This window comes from Gossypium hirsutum, chromosome D01 (genome assembly GCF_007990345.1).
Source record: "Gossypium hirsutum isolate 1008001.06 chromosome D01, Gossypium_hirsutum_v2.1, whole genome shotgun sequence".
NCBI classification, from domain to species: Eukaryota; Viridiplantae; Streptophyta; class Magnoliopsida; order Malvales; family Malvaceae; genus Gossypium; species Gossypium hirsutum.
This window is the reverse complement of record NC_053437.1, coordinates 32,646,879-32,662,832: the sequence shown is the minus strand read 5'-3', so window position 1 is coordinate 32,662,832 and position 15,954 is coordinate 32,646,879.

The window sequence follows — 15,954 nt, the reverse complement described above, 5'->3', positions numbered from 1 at the left end:
GCCACCGGATATCCGTTATTATTCCGATGTGTTTAACGGGAAATGACTAAGTGTAAACGAATATGACATGTGATGAATAAGTGCAGGAATGTGTGTGTAAACTTATGAACAATGTACTCGATGTATGATCGAACTTTGGTAAGATTGATACGAAGTAAGTGTTACAATGAAAGTTACTATAAAGAAAACATGAAAGAGTGAAATTTAGAAATAAAACAGTTTTAGACAGTAGCGGTTATGTGAAATTGAAAAATCACCAAAAATGGTGGAAACCAAATTAGAAGTTGAATAAGATATGAAATAAATGCTTATTGAGCCTATTTTCATATGAAAGAAACAGTGTAAGGAAAAGAATTTCATATTATGAGATATTTAAATTTTAGTGAGACAGGGTGAAAATGATTTCTGAATCCCCTATTCTGACTTGGGAAAATCATTAAAAATTGTAAAAAAAAATATTTATGGGTTAAAATTTATATGTTTAGAATCCTTAATGAGTCTATTTTCAAAATAAACAAACGAGAACATCATCTGAATCCTGTAGTAGGAGATAATTAATTTTTAGTGAAGAAGGGTTAAAACTGTCAGACAGCAGAATAGGGATGACTTTAAAGAATAAACTGTACTTATTGGCTAAACAATTTAAAAATTTTATGGTAAGAAGATATGCGAGTCTAGTTTCAGGAAAAATTATCAGATCTTAATTTGGAGTTTCGTCGCTCAAGATATAAATAATTGAGTGACCGTGACTCGAGTAGACAGCTTGAGATGAACATGAATAAGTAATGAAACTATGTGCAATTATGATTGTATTATCTTGAGAACATATTGTGAAGATTAATAAAAGCCTGTTAATAAATCACTTATTATTTACATACCTACTTACTGAGCTATAATGCTTACCCCCCATTCCTTCCCTTTTTCCTATAGTGTCACAGATGCTAGCTCGAGTTAGAGGTCGTTGGAGATTCTATCACACTAACAAGTTTTTGATTGGTATTGTATCAACGATCTTCAAGTATTTTTAAGTCTATGGCATGTATAGGGATTTGATTATGTGTGTCTATGTTATTATGAATTGGCCTAAAATGTTTGCTTATAATATTTGATAGTTCATTTTGTATAAGGCCATAGAGGTTGGCTAATATTAGTTAAGTTATATGTTTATGATGTTGTATTTTGTGGATGTGCAAGCTCGCATGACTTGGTTGAATGACTATGTATTGGGCCTCGTAGGCCATATTTAGGGACTCAAAGATAAAAATTTGAAAAATTTTAATTTGAAGTTTTATGGCTCGATTTAATACGTTTACAAGTGTATGTGTTCCGGTAATACCTCGTACCCTATTCCGGCGTCGAATACAGGTAAGGGGTGTTACATCAATTTTTTCACAAATATTTGTTACATAATTTTATTTTTCATACACATTGTAGGTGTGTCATAATTTGCTCATATATTAAGAATTTGACTAAGTTGATGTCTCGAATTACCTGGATACCATCTTAGTTGGATAATGATGAAATTACCTTTTAATTTATTATATATATATTAAAATACAAGTTTGATTTTCTCTATTTTTTTCAAAAAAAATATTTTATTTAGTTTTTTTTCCAAAATTATATGTATCTATTATATTTGTAACATCCCAAAAATGGGGATAGAAGAATTGAGTTTGCAGTTGATTGATTGATTGGATTTAAGCTTGAATACGCATGATTGTTAAAGTGTGTTAATGTATGTTTTAGTGTAAGTTATCATGATTTGTGTGATCTATGTATGATATACGATATGTTAGGATAGGAAAAATTGGGATGAAAACACGAAATAATATGTATAGGTGTCAATGTGTCATATGTAATTTGGGCATGTTTTGTTATCCCTGCAATTTAGTCTTGATTTTTATGCTATGCAATTGAAGTCCCTAAATGGTATGAAATGGCTTGAAAATTTGCTTGATTAAGTCTTATTTGGATAATTCCATAATTTTACTCTTGATTTTACAAAAGGGTTTTACTAAAATTATGATTTAATCCTTAAACTTTGTTTTAAAAATTAAATACGTTTTACTTATCAGTTCTAGAATTTTCTTTAAATTATTGCCTTTATTAAATTGTTTTATATTGTACACATGATTTAATTATTGAATTAATAATGTTACTTATGTCGTATGTTAAATAAGAAATGAATATTAGGCTTAATGGTTTCCGTGTATCTAAGTCATTTTATTGGAGTTTACTAAGGGTGAAATGAATTAAAAATATTAATATTGAGACTTGACTATGAGTATTAATTGTTATATATAGACTAAGATGGAATGTGCTTGAACTATAAGTTAAATAAGTTAATAAAAAATTTTGAGTAAATGTGTAAGCTAATAAAGAATATGTAAGTCGAAATTGAAATAAATATATATATTTAATAAATAAGATTAAGTAAGAAGTAGGCTTCAGGCCTAATGGTTAAGTGATAGCTTCCCTCCTTAGAGAGCTTAGGTTCAAACCTTATTCTTATTTCTTTTTCTTTTAATTTTCAGCAAGCTAGAATAAAAACCAGACAAAAATAAATATTGTCGGGGGTAAACACTAAATAAGAAATAGGCTTAATCTTAAAGGTTAGCATGCTAGACACGCTAGAGCCCTTCCCCGGCATTAGCCCAACGGTTAAGGCATTGGTACCCCTACAGACCCAAGTTCTAGCCCCCTATTTCCATTTTTATTTCATAATTTCACCAAAAACACAAAAAAACCATATCAATATGATTAAGCATCAACAACTAACAAGAAATGGGTGACAATCAATGGTTAAGTGTTAGTTCCCCCTTAAGAACCCGAGTTCGAGCCTCTTCCTCCACTTTCATTTTAATTTCAATTTTTGGAAAATTATTGTGAAAACTTCAAGTGTAGAACCCTAGGAATTTAACCAATTCTTTCCTAATTAGAATTCATATCTTACTCTTTCCTCAAAATTCCAATAGAACTAGAATTCTACCATCCTTTTATCTTCTTTTCCTAATTAGATTTTCAATTTGCTGCTTTTCAAATCCCAATAGAAATTTTCTTTTATTTCTCTTCCTTTACATCATATTTTTCATCATTTACTATTGAATATTTTCTTTCTCATATTGGATGAACCTCGTTCTTGATTTCTTAGGGGTATCATCAAATAACATCCTTAATCTTCGCCAAAGAATCGGTAAGTACATCTCAATTTAGTTGTTTAATCTCAATTTTCTGTAGAATTTCTATCCACGTTAATTTTGCGATCAATTAAAGGATCATTTATGGATCTTGACAAAATCTTTTGGGCAATCTCCAACAATGGATTCAGGCACGCTTCCACATGTAGTCTTACTTTTGATTTGTTCTTGATGATCTGACATGACAAATCCTGATTTTATTAAGTTTTGTATCAAGATCTTGTTTTACGGTTCTGAGAAGTGGTATCAGAGTCTCGTTATGTTGAATAATTGAGAATGAATATTTTTAGATTAATCCGTTCTTGAGAATTTATGAATTTGGTGTTTCCATTTTTTGGATTTATATTAAAAGTTTTAAAGTTATATGTTGAAACTTTGAATTTTAGGATTTAGAATATTGATTAAATATACGTTGAATCTTTAATTAGGATTAAATTTTTTAAGTTTTCTTATGAAATTGGTTGTAAAGAAATTGGTTTAATATATATCTCTTGTGAGATTGGGTTCAATGTATATTTCCATTGACGGTTTGACTATTGATAGTTTGTTGTCTTACATGTATTCCATTAGAACTAGGGATTTCCTTCATTAATGTGTATATTTCCATTATTCTTGTTTGGCTTTAATGTATATCTCGAGGTTCAATTTTGTTTAGTGTGGTAGATCCTACGTTTCAATTTTTTTTTGTTGCAAATATTGTATATTTGCAAATCGTGTAAGTAATTCAATTTCTTTTTAAAATCCTATACGACATTTGGTTTAAGGAAAAAAAGGAGGTTGACAGTATGGAAATTGATTGATACATATTCACATGTTTTGATTGATTCATATAAATATGTTTCGTATATACGCATGGCTTAATTCATATATACTTGTTATTATTATATATACATTTATATATGTGATTTTTTTAATTTGATTGAAAGATGAGATTAAGAGAAGTATTTTGAAACAAATAAATTTAGATTTTGGCTTTAAGTTTTAATTAAGGATGTCTAATATTTTAAATAGATTAGTTGAAACAAAATGCCGCCAAAGTGACATCTTTTGCATAGATTAGTTTATTTAAAATATCAAAATAATTATATATTTTTGTGATTCATGCGTTTATTAATTGACCCAAAGATAAGTTAATATTTGATAGAATTTCAACGGCATTTGTGGTGATAAATATGTGACAATTATATGGTACTTTATATGAGCAATAAGTTAGTCCAAAGATTGATTAATTGTTTGACATAATTTATTCTTAATATTTGATTGCTATAGCAAGAGTATCACTTACTGTTAATATTACTATCCAAAGACTTGATATTAGTGTTGTGTTTGGTATCTTGAGATGGGATTAGCCATTATCTTGAATTTATTTTTTAATTATAAATATTGATATGAGCTTGTTTTTATTTGTTTTTGTTCTTTATTCAGCTAGTTCATCTTCTGTCACCACAATATATGCTAATATAAATTCTATACCTATGCTTAATGGGACTAATTTTAAGGAATGAAAAAGACAGTTAGTTATAGTGTTTGGTTGTATGGACATAGACCTTACACTAAGGGAAGAACAACTTGCACCTATCACTGCGGAAAACACCCTTGATGTTAAGTGGGATTTTGAGAGGTGTGATCGTTCAAATCACATGAGTCTAATGATCATGAAACAAAATATTCCAAAAGCCTTTAAGGGTATATAATCTGAAGAGATTACACAGGCCAAGGGTTTCCTTGACGAAATTGAGAAACGTTTTGTTAAAAACAATAAGGTTGAGATGACATCACTTCTGACTTCTTTAATGTCTACGAAGAATAAGGGTCAAGGAAACATGAGGGAGTACATTATAAAGATGTTCCATGTTACTTCAAGACTTAAGGCACTTAAGATTGAGCTCTCTGAGGAATTGCTTGTTCTTATGATTTTGGTATCCCTTCCTGCGCAGTTCAATCAATTTAAAATTAGTTATAATTGTCAGAAGGAGAAACGAACTCTAAATGAGCTCATTTCTTATTGTGTGCAAGAGGAAGAAAGGTTGAAGCGTGATAAGTTTGAAAGTGCTCATTTGGCCAATGCCTCTAAAGACAAGGGCAAAAAAAGAGAATATCATAATGAAGCTGCTAAGGGTCCAGCTCAAAAGAAACAATAATAAGCTACATAGAGTTGTTTCTTTTGTAATAAGTCTAGACACGTGAAGAAAGAATGTGCCAAATATCATGTCTAACGTGCAAAGAAAGGTATAATTCTTAATTTGGTCTATTTTAAGGTTAATTTAGCTTCAGTATCTAGAAACACTTGGTGGATAGGTTCTCCTGCTACTACACACATAAGTGTTTCTATGTAGGGTTGCCTGAGTTTTCGAAAGCCAAGTGATGGTGAAAGACACATCTTCGTGGGCGATGGAAAATCAGTAGAAGTGGAAGCAATTAGGCATTTGAGGTTCTTATTAGGAATTGGTTTTTATTTGGATTTAAAAGACACTGTTATTGTATCGTCGTTTAGACAGAATTTAGTTTATGTTTCTTCGTTGGAAAAATTTGGATATTATTGTTAATTCGGAAACAATCAATTTAGATTGTCTTTAAATTCGAATGTTGTTGGAACTAGTTATTTAAATACTTCTGACAACATTTATTTGCTAGAAATATTTGCATCCTATAATGAAACCTTGCATGTGGAATCACGTGATATTAAACACAAATTAAATAAGGAAAGTTCAGCATCATTATGGCATAAGCTCTTAGGACACATCTCAAGAGGTAGAGTTGAACGCCTTGTGTTTGATGGTATTTTAGAGTCCCTTGACTTCACAGATTTTGATGTCTGTATCGATTACATTAAAGGAAAATAGACCAAAACCAAGAGATTGGGTGCCAACAAATCTTCAAACGTCTTAGAATTAATTCATACTGATATTTGTAGGCCATTCCCTACGGTATCCTGGAATGGTCAACAATATTTCATATTATTCATAGATACTCACGTTATGGGTACTTATATCGCATTCATGAGAAATCCCAGTCTCTGGACATGTTTAAAGCTTGTAAAGCTGAAGTTGAGAATAAACTCAACAAAAGGATTAGGAACGTCAAATCTGATCGTGGTGGTGAGTACTACGGTAGATATGATAGTTCAGGTGAACAATGTCTAAGACCATTTGTGAAATTCCTAGAGGAATGTGATAACATCCCATAGTAGACCATGCTAGGATCACCCAGTATGAATGGTGTAGCTAAAAGATGAAATAGGACTTTTAAAGATATGGTAAGGAGCATGATTTCTCATTCTACCTTACTTGAGTCCCTCTCGGGAGAAGCATTAAAGACAACAACTAACATTCTGAATAGAGTACCCACTAAAGCAGTTGCGAAAACACCTTAAGAGCTTTGGGTAGGTCAAAAGCCTAGTCTAAAGCACTTTCACATTTGGGTAATTTTCATGCTATGCATTCATAATTGATCATGTCATTTGAATATATTTGTATATGTGACCACCGATGAGTTTAGTCATGATTGATATGACAAAGATTGCTTTTATCCTATATGGATATAGTTGATGGACGAGATTGTTATAGAATACCTGTTATATGATAGTAAATTTTGAGCTCATAAAGTTGTACATTTATCAGGAAACATATATTGCCTAAGTGGGAGATTGTTAGATTAAAATCCTCAATTATGGATACATATGTATAATGTATAATGCTATTATAAAGTGTGATACAAAATTAAGTGACTAATTATGATATAAGTATCATAGGTTTTAAAGTGTTATGGAAATAATGTGTAGTTATCGTAAGTTGTATTTATAATATGATGAGGGGCCAAATTATAAATACCCAAAACTGATTTAATAATAAAAAATTTAAAGAGGTAATGATCCCCAAGAAATAGGGTTATCTTATATATCTTTTCCATCCCCATCAGATAATTATACTAAGAGAAAAACTATTTTCTTGAAAGATCAAAACCAACTATTTTATTTGAAGATCAAAACCTTCTGGCAATGCCTAATAATGGATTCAGGTACGCTTCTATATATAGTCTTGTTCTTGATTTGTTCTTGATGATCTGGCATGACATATCTTGGTTTTATTAAGTTTTGTATCAAGATCTTGTTTTATGGTTCTAACATACAAAGCCCTCTTCAATAGAATCCAGGCTCTTTGGAAACCAATTGGTTCTTTCCAACTAATTGATACTGACAATGGTTATTACCTGATAAAATTCTCCATGCACCAAGACTATTCCAAAGCCTTGACAGAAGAGTCTTGGGTTGTGTTTGGAGGTTACCTAACAATCCAACTATGGAGTAGGGACTTTTCAACAAAGGAACCTTACCCTTCTAGGATTGTGGTATGGATAAGGATGTCAGGGCTGCCATATAGATTTTACAAGAAAAAGTTGTTGAAAGTTGTAGCAGGGACATTAGGGGAAGTAGTTAAAGTTGACTATAACACGACATAAGGTCAGAGAGGTAAATTTGCAAGGTTTGCCATTGTTGACTATCTTAATAAACCACTCAAAGCTTTTGTTAGTATTGATGGTGTAATGTATGGTGTTGAGTATGAGGGGTTGCCATAAGTCTACTACCAATGTGGATGTTATGGACACACTTAGGAGAATTGCCCGAAAGTGGTAAAAGAATTGGTGATTGTGCGACGTCTGAAGAATAATTTAAGAACCTTACCCCCGTCTATTGAGATGATAGCAGTAGGACAAAGTGTTTATGGACCATGGATGCAGGCGTTTGACCGAAAATTTCGCTCGGCAAAACCAGCAGCAGAAAAGTCGATTGGAAAAGAGTAGGTTGGGGGAAGAAAAGTTCGAAAAATACGCGGTTTGACATCCTTACTGAGGTGGAAGTATCAAATTTTGTGGAATTGGTAAGAGCTGGCAGTGTTAAAGATGTTGAGATCATAGAAGAAAGATTTAGAAAGAAACATGACAAAAAGAAAAGTCGTCTGATTGAAGGGGAATGAATTGCAAAAAATAAGGGTTTTGGAAAACATACGGGTTTGGCTAATGGCAATTTAAGGGAAGGGAATCTAGTGGTGGGCCATTATAATTATGATAAAAGTATTACACATAGGCTAGTTGGTAATGAGGGTTTAAGAGTCCTGCGGGTAGGTGAAATGAGTGGATCCAAAATAGATGGGCTAGACGAGATGCTCCCTATGGTTATTGAAAAAGAAAAGACCCTTCAAGGCACATCTAAAAAAATAGTGCTTATTGTCGATGGTTGATAGTACTTGAAAAAACATATGTTTTCTCCCTACTGATTGGTTAATTTGTCCCTATTTAGTTATCTTTAGTACATATTTTAGCATTTTCAATTTAGCAAATTGTATTTTATAACTTAGTGGATCTTAGCCTATTTATCCTTAATTTTGTCATGTTTTAGTATTAATGTCGCTGGATGAGTATTTCTAGATTGCCTTTATAATTGTCATCGCACCTGGCAGTTGTTCGGATAAGAACAAAAATGTGTAAGTTATCCAGTCTGGTACAACTAACTTGTACATAGAGAGGCAACATGATTTTGATGAAAGGACACCTATGCTATTTGGATAAATTTTAATATTCACGTGAAAAGAAAAAAAGAGGAGAGAGGCTTTTTGGGGTATTATCTTCTTCAACCTATCTTTTGAAGCTTTTCGGCTATGGCGGCATAACCCTCCTATGGGTGAACTGACGTGAAAGGGATGTAAACCAGCTCTTGACGAGGAGCCTTGAGTGCGACACAAGAGGGAATAGAGGATTCAAGTCGAGTTGTTTAGGAATAGTATTCTCCACTTGTTTCTTTTATTTTTTCTTTTATAAACGCTGGTGATTACTTTCTATTTCATGTTAGTACAAAAGTACACATGATTTCTAAGCTAAATGTTATTTTATTCAATCTTGCTTCTACTGTTTAATCTTTGGGTTTGAATGTTTTTAGAATGGAAGTGTTATTGCGGTCACTGACACTGGAAAGTGCAGTGATAGTTCAAGCTAACAAGTATGACAATGAAAGTTGCTTGAGGATTAGAGGAATTTAATCCACTTGTTCTTAATAGTGTTCCATTGCCATCATTGGAATGTGTGGTTAATATGCATGTTTAAATCTTAGATTAAATATAGAAGTTAAGCTTGGTAGGATATTCGTTGCAATTTAATGCATCGACAATCACCTATCCTTTTATACCTTGTGAGCACTTAGTATTCTGTTCAATATTCACGTTCAGGATCTCAGTTTATCATTATCATATTTTATCTTATTTTTTTCAATTTATTTCTTCGACAACTACTCTCATAATTTATCTCGATTCTATCTATTTCTTGCACTAACATTGATAGACAAAAGACAACCATCCTCGTGGGATCGATATCCAACAGAGTCATATCTGTATACTATACTTGCATTGGCAGTGTACGCTTGCACATTATTGCTATGACGTTAAACAGCTGATCAATGGTGATAATAATCCAAGGGTGGCACGTGGAATGAATGGAGCATGCAAAAATAAAGGACTTATGATTATGAAAAATAAAGCACTGTTAGTGAAAGAAATAACAAAAAAAGGGGACACAAATTGTGAAAAAGAAATGAGAAAAGAAGACCCGCTAATCTTATACTGGCAGAATGGGTTGATTCCATCTCAAAGGAACTTGATGGTTCAAAATGGATGATTGAAAAGTCTGGTCCAAATCATACGGTGGGTGATCCTGTGGAGGAGTGTATACACCAGGAAGATATCAGTGTTCCAAGAATTTTGAACATTCTACAAGGAGAATTGTCTCCACCAACACAGTAAGTGTGATTCTTCCTTTTTTTAATTGATTTTATGATTTTTAAAATAATTTTTTGGAATCTTTAAGGAGCAGCTAGCAAATTTGTTATTGTTTTGCAAAATATGTTGCAACTACAAAAGCTGGATATCCTTATTTTGATGGAAACAAGGGTGAGTGGTAAAAAAGTAGATGATATTATCTGGAGGACTCGTTTTGAATACTCATATAGGGTCGAAGCGAAGGGGTTTCCGAGGGGTATTTGGCTTCTGTGGAGGAGTAACCTAAAAATAGAGATTCCTGAAGTTTTGAATCAACTTCTTCACTATAAATGTGTCAGAAAAGGGAGGGGAAAAAGTATCTTTTTCACTACGGTTTATGCGAGCCTTAACGCATGTAAATGAAAATCAATGTGGAGTCAGCTAACAAATTTTGGAGTATAGGAAAATGTTCTATGGTTGCTTGGGGGTGATTTTAATGCCATTATATGTTGCAATGAAAGAAAGGGAGAGGCAGGGAATTGAGCAGATATTGAAAATTTATTTCAAAAATTTTGTTTGATAATGGTTTGTAAGATATGGGATTTAAAGGGTCATCTTGTTGGGAAAACGGGTTTTCAAAATGCAACGGAAAATAAATTTAGGGAAAAACCAGAGTTGTAAAAATTTTTCCAAAGCAAGATCTTGGTTGTGATATCTAAAGTAATAAACATGTTATCAAAATTGTACCTCTTCGATTTGTCTAGGATGAGCACTTCGACCAAGTAGTTTTCTTCGCTAGCTTCAAGCTCATGTTTGCTGAGTTTGGGCTCATTTTGAATTAGAAAACTTTTCACAAAAATTAACAATGGTGTAATTTTGTAATTTCTCTAAAGTTTTGGGTCAAGTTATAAATCATAAAAATATCTCTAGAAATTTTCTGAAATAATCTCATCAAAGAATTTTCTCTCTACAACTTTCTATTGAATTCAAGTGTGCGTAAATAATGACCCAAGGCTTTCTTTATATAGGGAAAGTATAGAGAGTTCAGCTATGATTAAACTTAATCACTTTAATCTTAAATTAATATAATAATTATCAAGATAAATATTATATTAAATTTAATAGTAAATCTTATTAAAATAATAGAATGTTTATGTACAAGATAAATATTAAATTAAATTAAATATTAAGATAATAACTTTAATATTAAATTAATAAAATACTATTAAGATAAGTATTAAATTAAATTTAATATTGAAGTATTAAAATATTATTATTTTTGGAATAATTAATCTAAAATTAAATTCTCTGGTAGAATTACAGTAGGAATGCAACTTTTTCATAGCTCAACCACTGATGACCAACCGCCGTCGGCCACCAGGATGCTGCCCTCGCAGCCACTGGTACCACTGTGTTCGGTGATGAAATTGTGACACCCTTACAACACCTCGAGCTGGTTCTGCTATTGTCGATTCGGTCTAGTTCAATGACAACTCAATCGGTCTGGTTTAGCCACCGGTTGGACCGTCGCCTCAGTTCGACCAGTTTTTTGGTCTTGGTCTCAGTTTTGGCCTCTCGGACTCAATTTACGATCTCAGGTCCAACTTTCAAGTTCAATTACCCATGGGGCCAATTTTCTGACTTGAAAATTAACTTCTAAAAATATAATATTAATTTTAATTGATTTGATTAACTTATTTTTACTTGATCAAAATTAATTTTTCAAAACATCACTTAGATTTTCCAAATTAATTTTTTAAGAAAATTCTTTAATCAAGTTCTCTAGTTGAACAATTCTTACGACCACCTAATTTAATTCCACATTGAATCAATCGAATCCATTAAATTATTCCCAAAGTCGTAGAATTTTCTTCTAATTCAAATGTAGTCCAGTCGAGCTTTTGTTGAGCTAGTAGAGGGACCAACCAGACATATACAATTAGCATATAGTGATTGCAATTATGTCTAGAAGCATCATTCTGATAATTTGTAATTACTTAATCATGGAGTTAGTCCACAAGAAGTACCATGATTGAAAAGTCCTTATGGTATACTTTTTACAAAAGAGATTCATCCAACTGCTTTGTCCAATGACCTCGTCATGTGTGTGTTACCCTCATATGATATCCTTGATTCCTTTAAGCTAAATCCGCTCACTCAATACAATCTTGTTTTATCTCATTGTCACTATTGTGTCTTCTTAATGATTAATATGATTATTTTTGACAAATGACTGTAATAAATTGCTCGTTCGAGAATAAGCAACCCAAGGCCACGTTTCATATTGATCAATCTACACAATGCAAATGGGAAGATATCATTAACTCTTTAATTGAGCTATGAATTCCATTGTTGCTAGTAAAGCCATGCCATACACTAGTTATGTACCCAACATACTGACTATAGGCTTGATAATTTTTAGAGCATAAGCCTTCACTTATTTCAAAGCACATGAGTTGCATACGCATGGTTAGTGACTAACTCAGGATTTAGATAACTCACACCATGAATGTCACAAGTGAATTAATTCAAAAACAGATTCAGAATTAATTCATCTTGGGTCCAGTCCAATGTATCTTTCTACCAATGAATACATCTACGTCTCTACTAGTGGAGCCAACTGCTCTGATAGCCAAGACTAGTCATCTCCCCAATTAGAATTGTAGACAACATAATAATCCTTCCCAATAATTGAATCAAATGCTCACTTTGATTCTTTTAAGAGATTACGGGCTCATTTAGATTATATATTGAAGTAAGTTGTCTTTCTCACAATGTAAACGTTCTTTTCAATGCCACTTATCTTCAGTTTGAACTTTAGACAATCAATGAGCTAATATTTGCTCGTCACAATTTCGCTATGCATACAAAATATAAAAGACAACAAATACAAAAGAAGTAATGGTGAAATGTGAAATTAACTTTATTTATTTATTCATTGTTCAAATAAATAGAAAACAGTTACATGTTTACTACAATATGAACACATTTCCCAACACCTCATTCACTTAGAGTCAGGGTTTACTTTTTCAATGTTTAGATTAGTATGTTTGTAGTGCTGCTTGTATGGAGCATTTTCACGAATCTTCTGTGACTCATCTTCATCAGATTGGATTGGATCATAGTCCAATCTACTTTTCTGTGAGAGTTTGTGACTTGCTTAAGTTAGAATGGTCGTTTTGTTTTTTTGCTTTCTAGCTAGACCATGACAATTTTGAGTTGATGTTAGCTAATTCTTGGGTTAGGGATGGTAGAGTTGTATTGGATATTAATAATTTCCTCTCTAAAGTCAAAGAGTGGAATTTCAGCTCTTTTGGTCATATTAGTGGCAAGAAAAGATTGCTTCTGGCTAGGCTAAAAGAAATTAAGAAAAAACTTGATCAGTATCCCTTAGAGTTTCTCTTAAATCTTAAGAAACAACTTAGTTTGGATCTTAAGGAGGTGCTTAGTCAAAAGGCGAGTTTGTGGCAACAAAAGATCCCTTGTAAATGGGCATGTGAAGGAGATCGAAATACTAAGTTTTTCATGCTAGCACCATTAATCGGAGGAGGTCGAATAGTATAAGCATGTTGAAGCTTAGTGATGAAAGCTAGTGCAAGGATCTTGAAATCTTGCAACAAATGGCCACTCAGTTCTATAAGTCTCTATTTACAAAAAATTTATGAACTTGGATTGGACTTGTCCACTAAGGGTTTTTTACAAGATGTCTGAAAATGAGGTTAAACCCTTGGAAATGTCAATAACAAATAAGGAGGTCCAGAGGATAGTGTTCGAGATGCCACCTTTGAAAGCACCTAGAATTGATGGGATACATGTAATTTTTATTAGAAGAAATGGACAGTGGTGGGACATAGTGTCTGTGAATTCTTGAGAAAAATTTGGAATCGTGGTAGGTTTGATAGTTGGCTTAATCATAGGTTATTCGTTTTGATTCCAAAGGTGGAAAACCCAAAGTCGCTAGCCCAATTTTGCCCAATTTCGCCCAATTAGTCTTTACATGGTATTGTATAAAATTATGGCTAAGCCCATAATTAATAGGCTAAAGTCTTTGATGCCAAAATGGGTTTTACCGAATTAGTTATTTTTTTTCTCAAGAATGAGTATTATGGATAACATTATTGTGGCTCAAGAAATAATTCACTCAATGTGCAGGAAATCGGGCAAAAAAGGATGGATGGCATGGAGGATATGTTAGAGGATATCAGTATTCCATTTGGTGTCCAAAATCTTATTATGCACAGCATTAGCTCGACAACCATGCAAGTTATCTAGAATGGGAGCTTATCTAATGTCTTTACACCTTCTAGTGGAATAAGACAGGGTGATCCTTTGTTGCATTATATTTTTATTCTTCGCATAGAACAACTGGCTCATCTTATTATTAATGTCGTTCAAAAGGAAGAATGGAAACCAATTAAACCATCCAAGAATGGTACAAGTATCTCCAATCTTTTTGTTTTTTGCTGATGACTTAATCTTATTCAATGAGGCGTCTGTTAAACAAATGGTGACCATAAAAAAGGTGATTAAGGATTTTTGTGGCAGATATAAGCATCAAGTTAATTAACAAAAACTCAAATTTTTTCTCGAAAAAGGTGGACCATGATTTGAAGATGAGTATTAGTGGTGGACTTGGTTTCCCCCATGTGGATAATTTGGGGAAGTATCCAGGTGTGCCACTCCTTGATTAAAAAGTGACTAAAGATACCTTTCAATATATTGTGGACAATATGCGTTAGAAATTGGCAAATTGAAGGCTAAATTGCTTTTGCTAATAGGTCTTATCACGCTAGCTAAAGTAGTGCTAGCAGCCATTCCTACTTATTTTATACAGTTGTCGGTTATTCCAAAAGGTATTTATTTTGATATGGAGAAGTTTATCTGTAATTTTTTTTGAGGTCACTAAGAGGAGAAAAGGGGGATAAATCTAGTGAAATGGGAAGATATATGTAATGATACAAAAAATAGGGGTTTCAGATTCAAGAAGATTGATCGTTAAAATGATGATTTCCTCATGAAAATTGGATTTAATATTGTTCAGAAGCCAGACCAATTAAGGGTGCAGGTTCTTAGAATGAAATATAAATGGATAGGTACACTACCTCTTGTGTTATATGCAGGTAAAGCATCTCGTTTATGGAAGGGGATTTGCGGAGTTTGGGCTAATGTACGGGAAGGAATAATTTGGAATGTAGGAAAAGGTCTTGATGTTGATTTTTAGAGAAACAATTGGGTTAAGGAGTGGGGTCCTCTAGTGAATGTTTGTACACAAACTGACCATGTACTTGTTGCTCATGTTCTGGTTATAGATATGGTTTCACCGAGTGGGGATTGGAATTGGGATTTATTTAAACCTGTCTTGCTGCCTCCAGTGGTGTCGACCATTTCATCTTAAAGTCCTTTAGGATGTGGATGACTTTTTTGGATGGGGTAAAGATAAGAACTATAGATTCACGATTTGCTTCTATTTGTGGGGAGGAAATAGTTGAAAGTCTAACAATATGCTTTTAGTGAAATCGGAACAGTGGTTTTATGACCACATATCTGAAGCTGAAAAATTTATTTTATTATTATTTTATTGTCTATAGTATAATAGTAGTACTGTATAAAAATTTCGTTAAGAAATTTTACCGTTTACATGCTTAATTTTATAAAAAAGACTAAATCACGTAAAGTGCAAAAGTTGTGTTCCAGTAGCTAAAAGTATTAAATAGCTATAGAACTTTAAATTTTAAGTCCTTATATGGTAATTAGACCAAAAATGTGTTAGTGGATGAGCATGGTTTGGCATTATTTAAATTTGATTAATTTTTAAGGTTAATTTGGGTAATTAGTAATTAAAGTTAAAATTAAATAAAATAAAAACAAGCTTTTATCTTTATTCTTCAACTTCAACCGAATGTTAGGGTTTGGGAAGCCATTGTTGAGCTTTTAATTTCGACAACTTCTCATTGCTTGATTGTAAGTGATTTTTATCCTGTTTTTAATGCTTTCTATGTTTTCGAGATCATTGT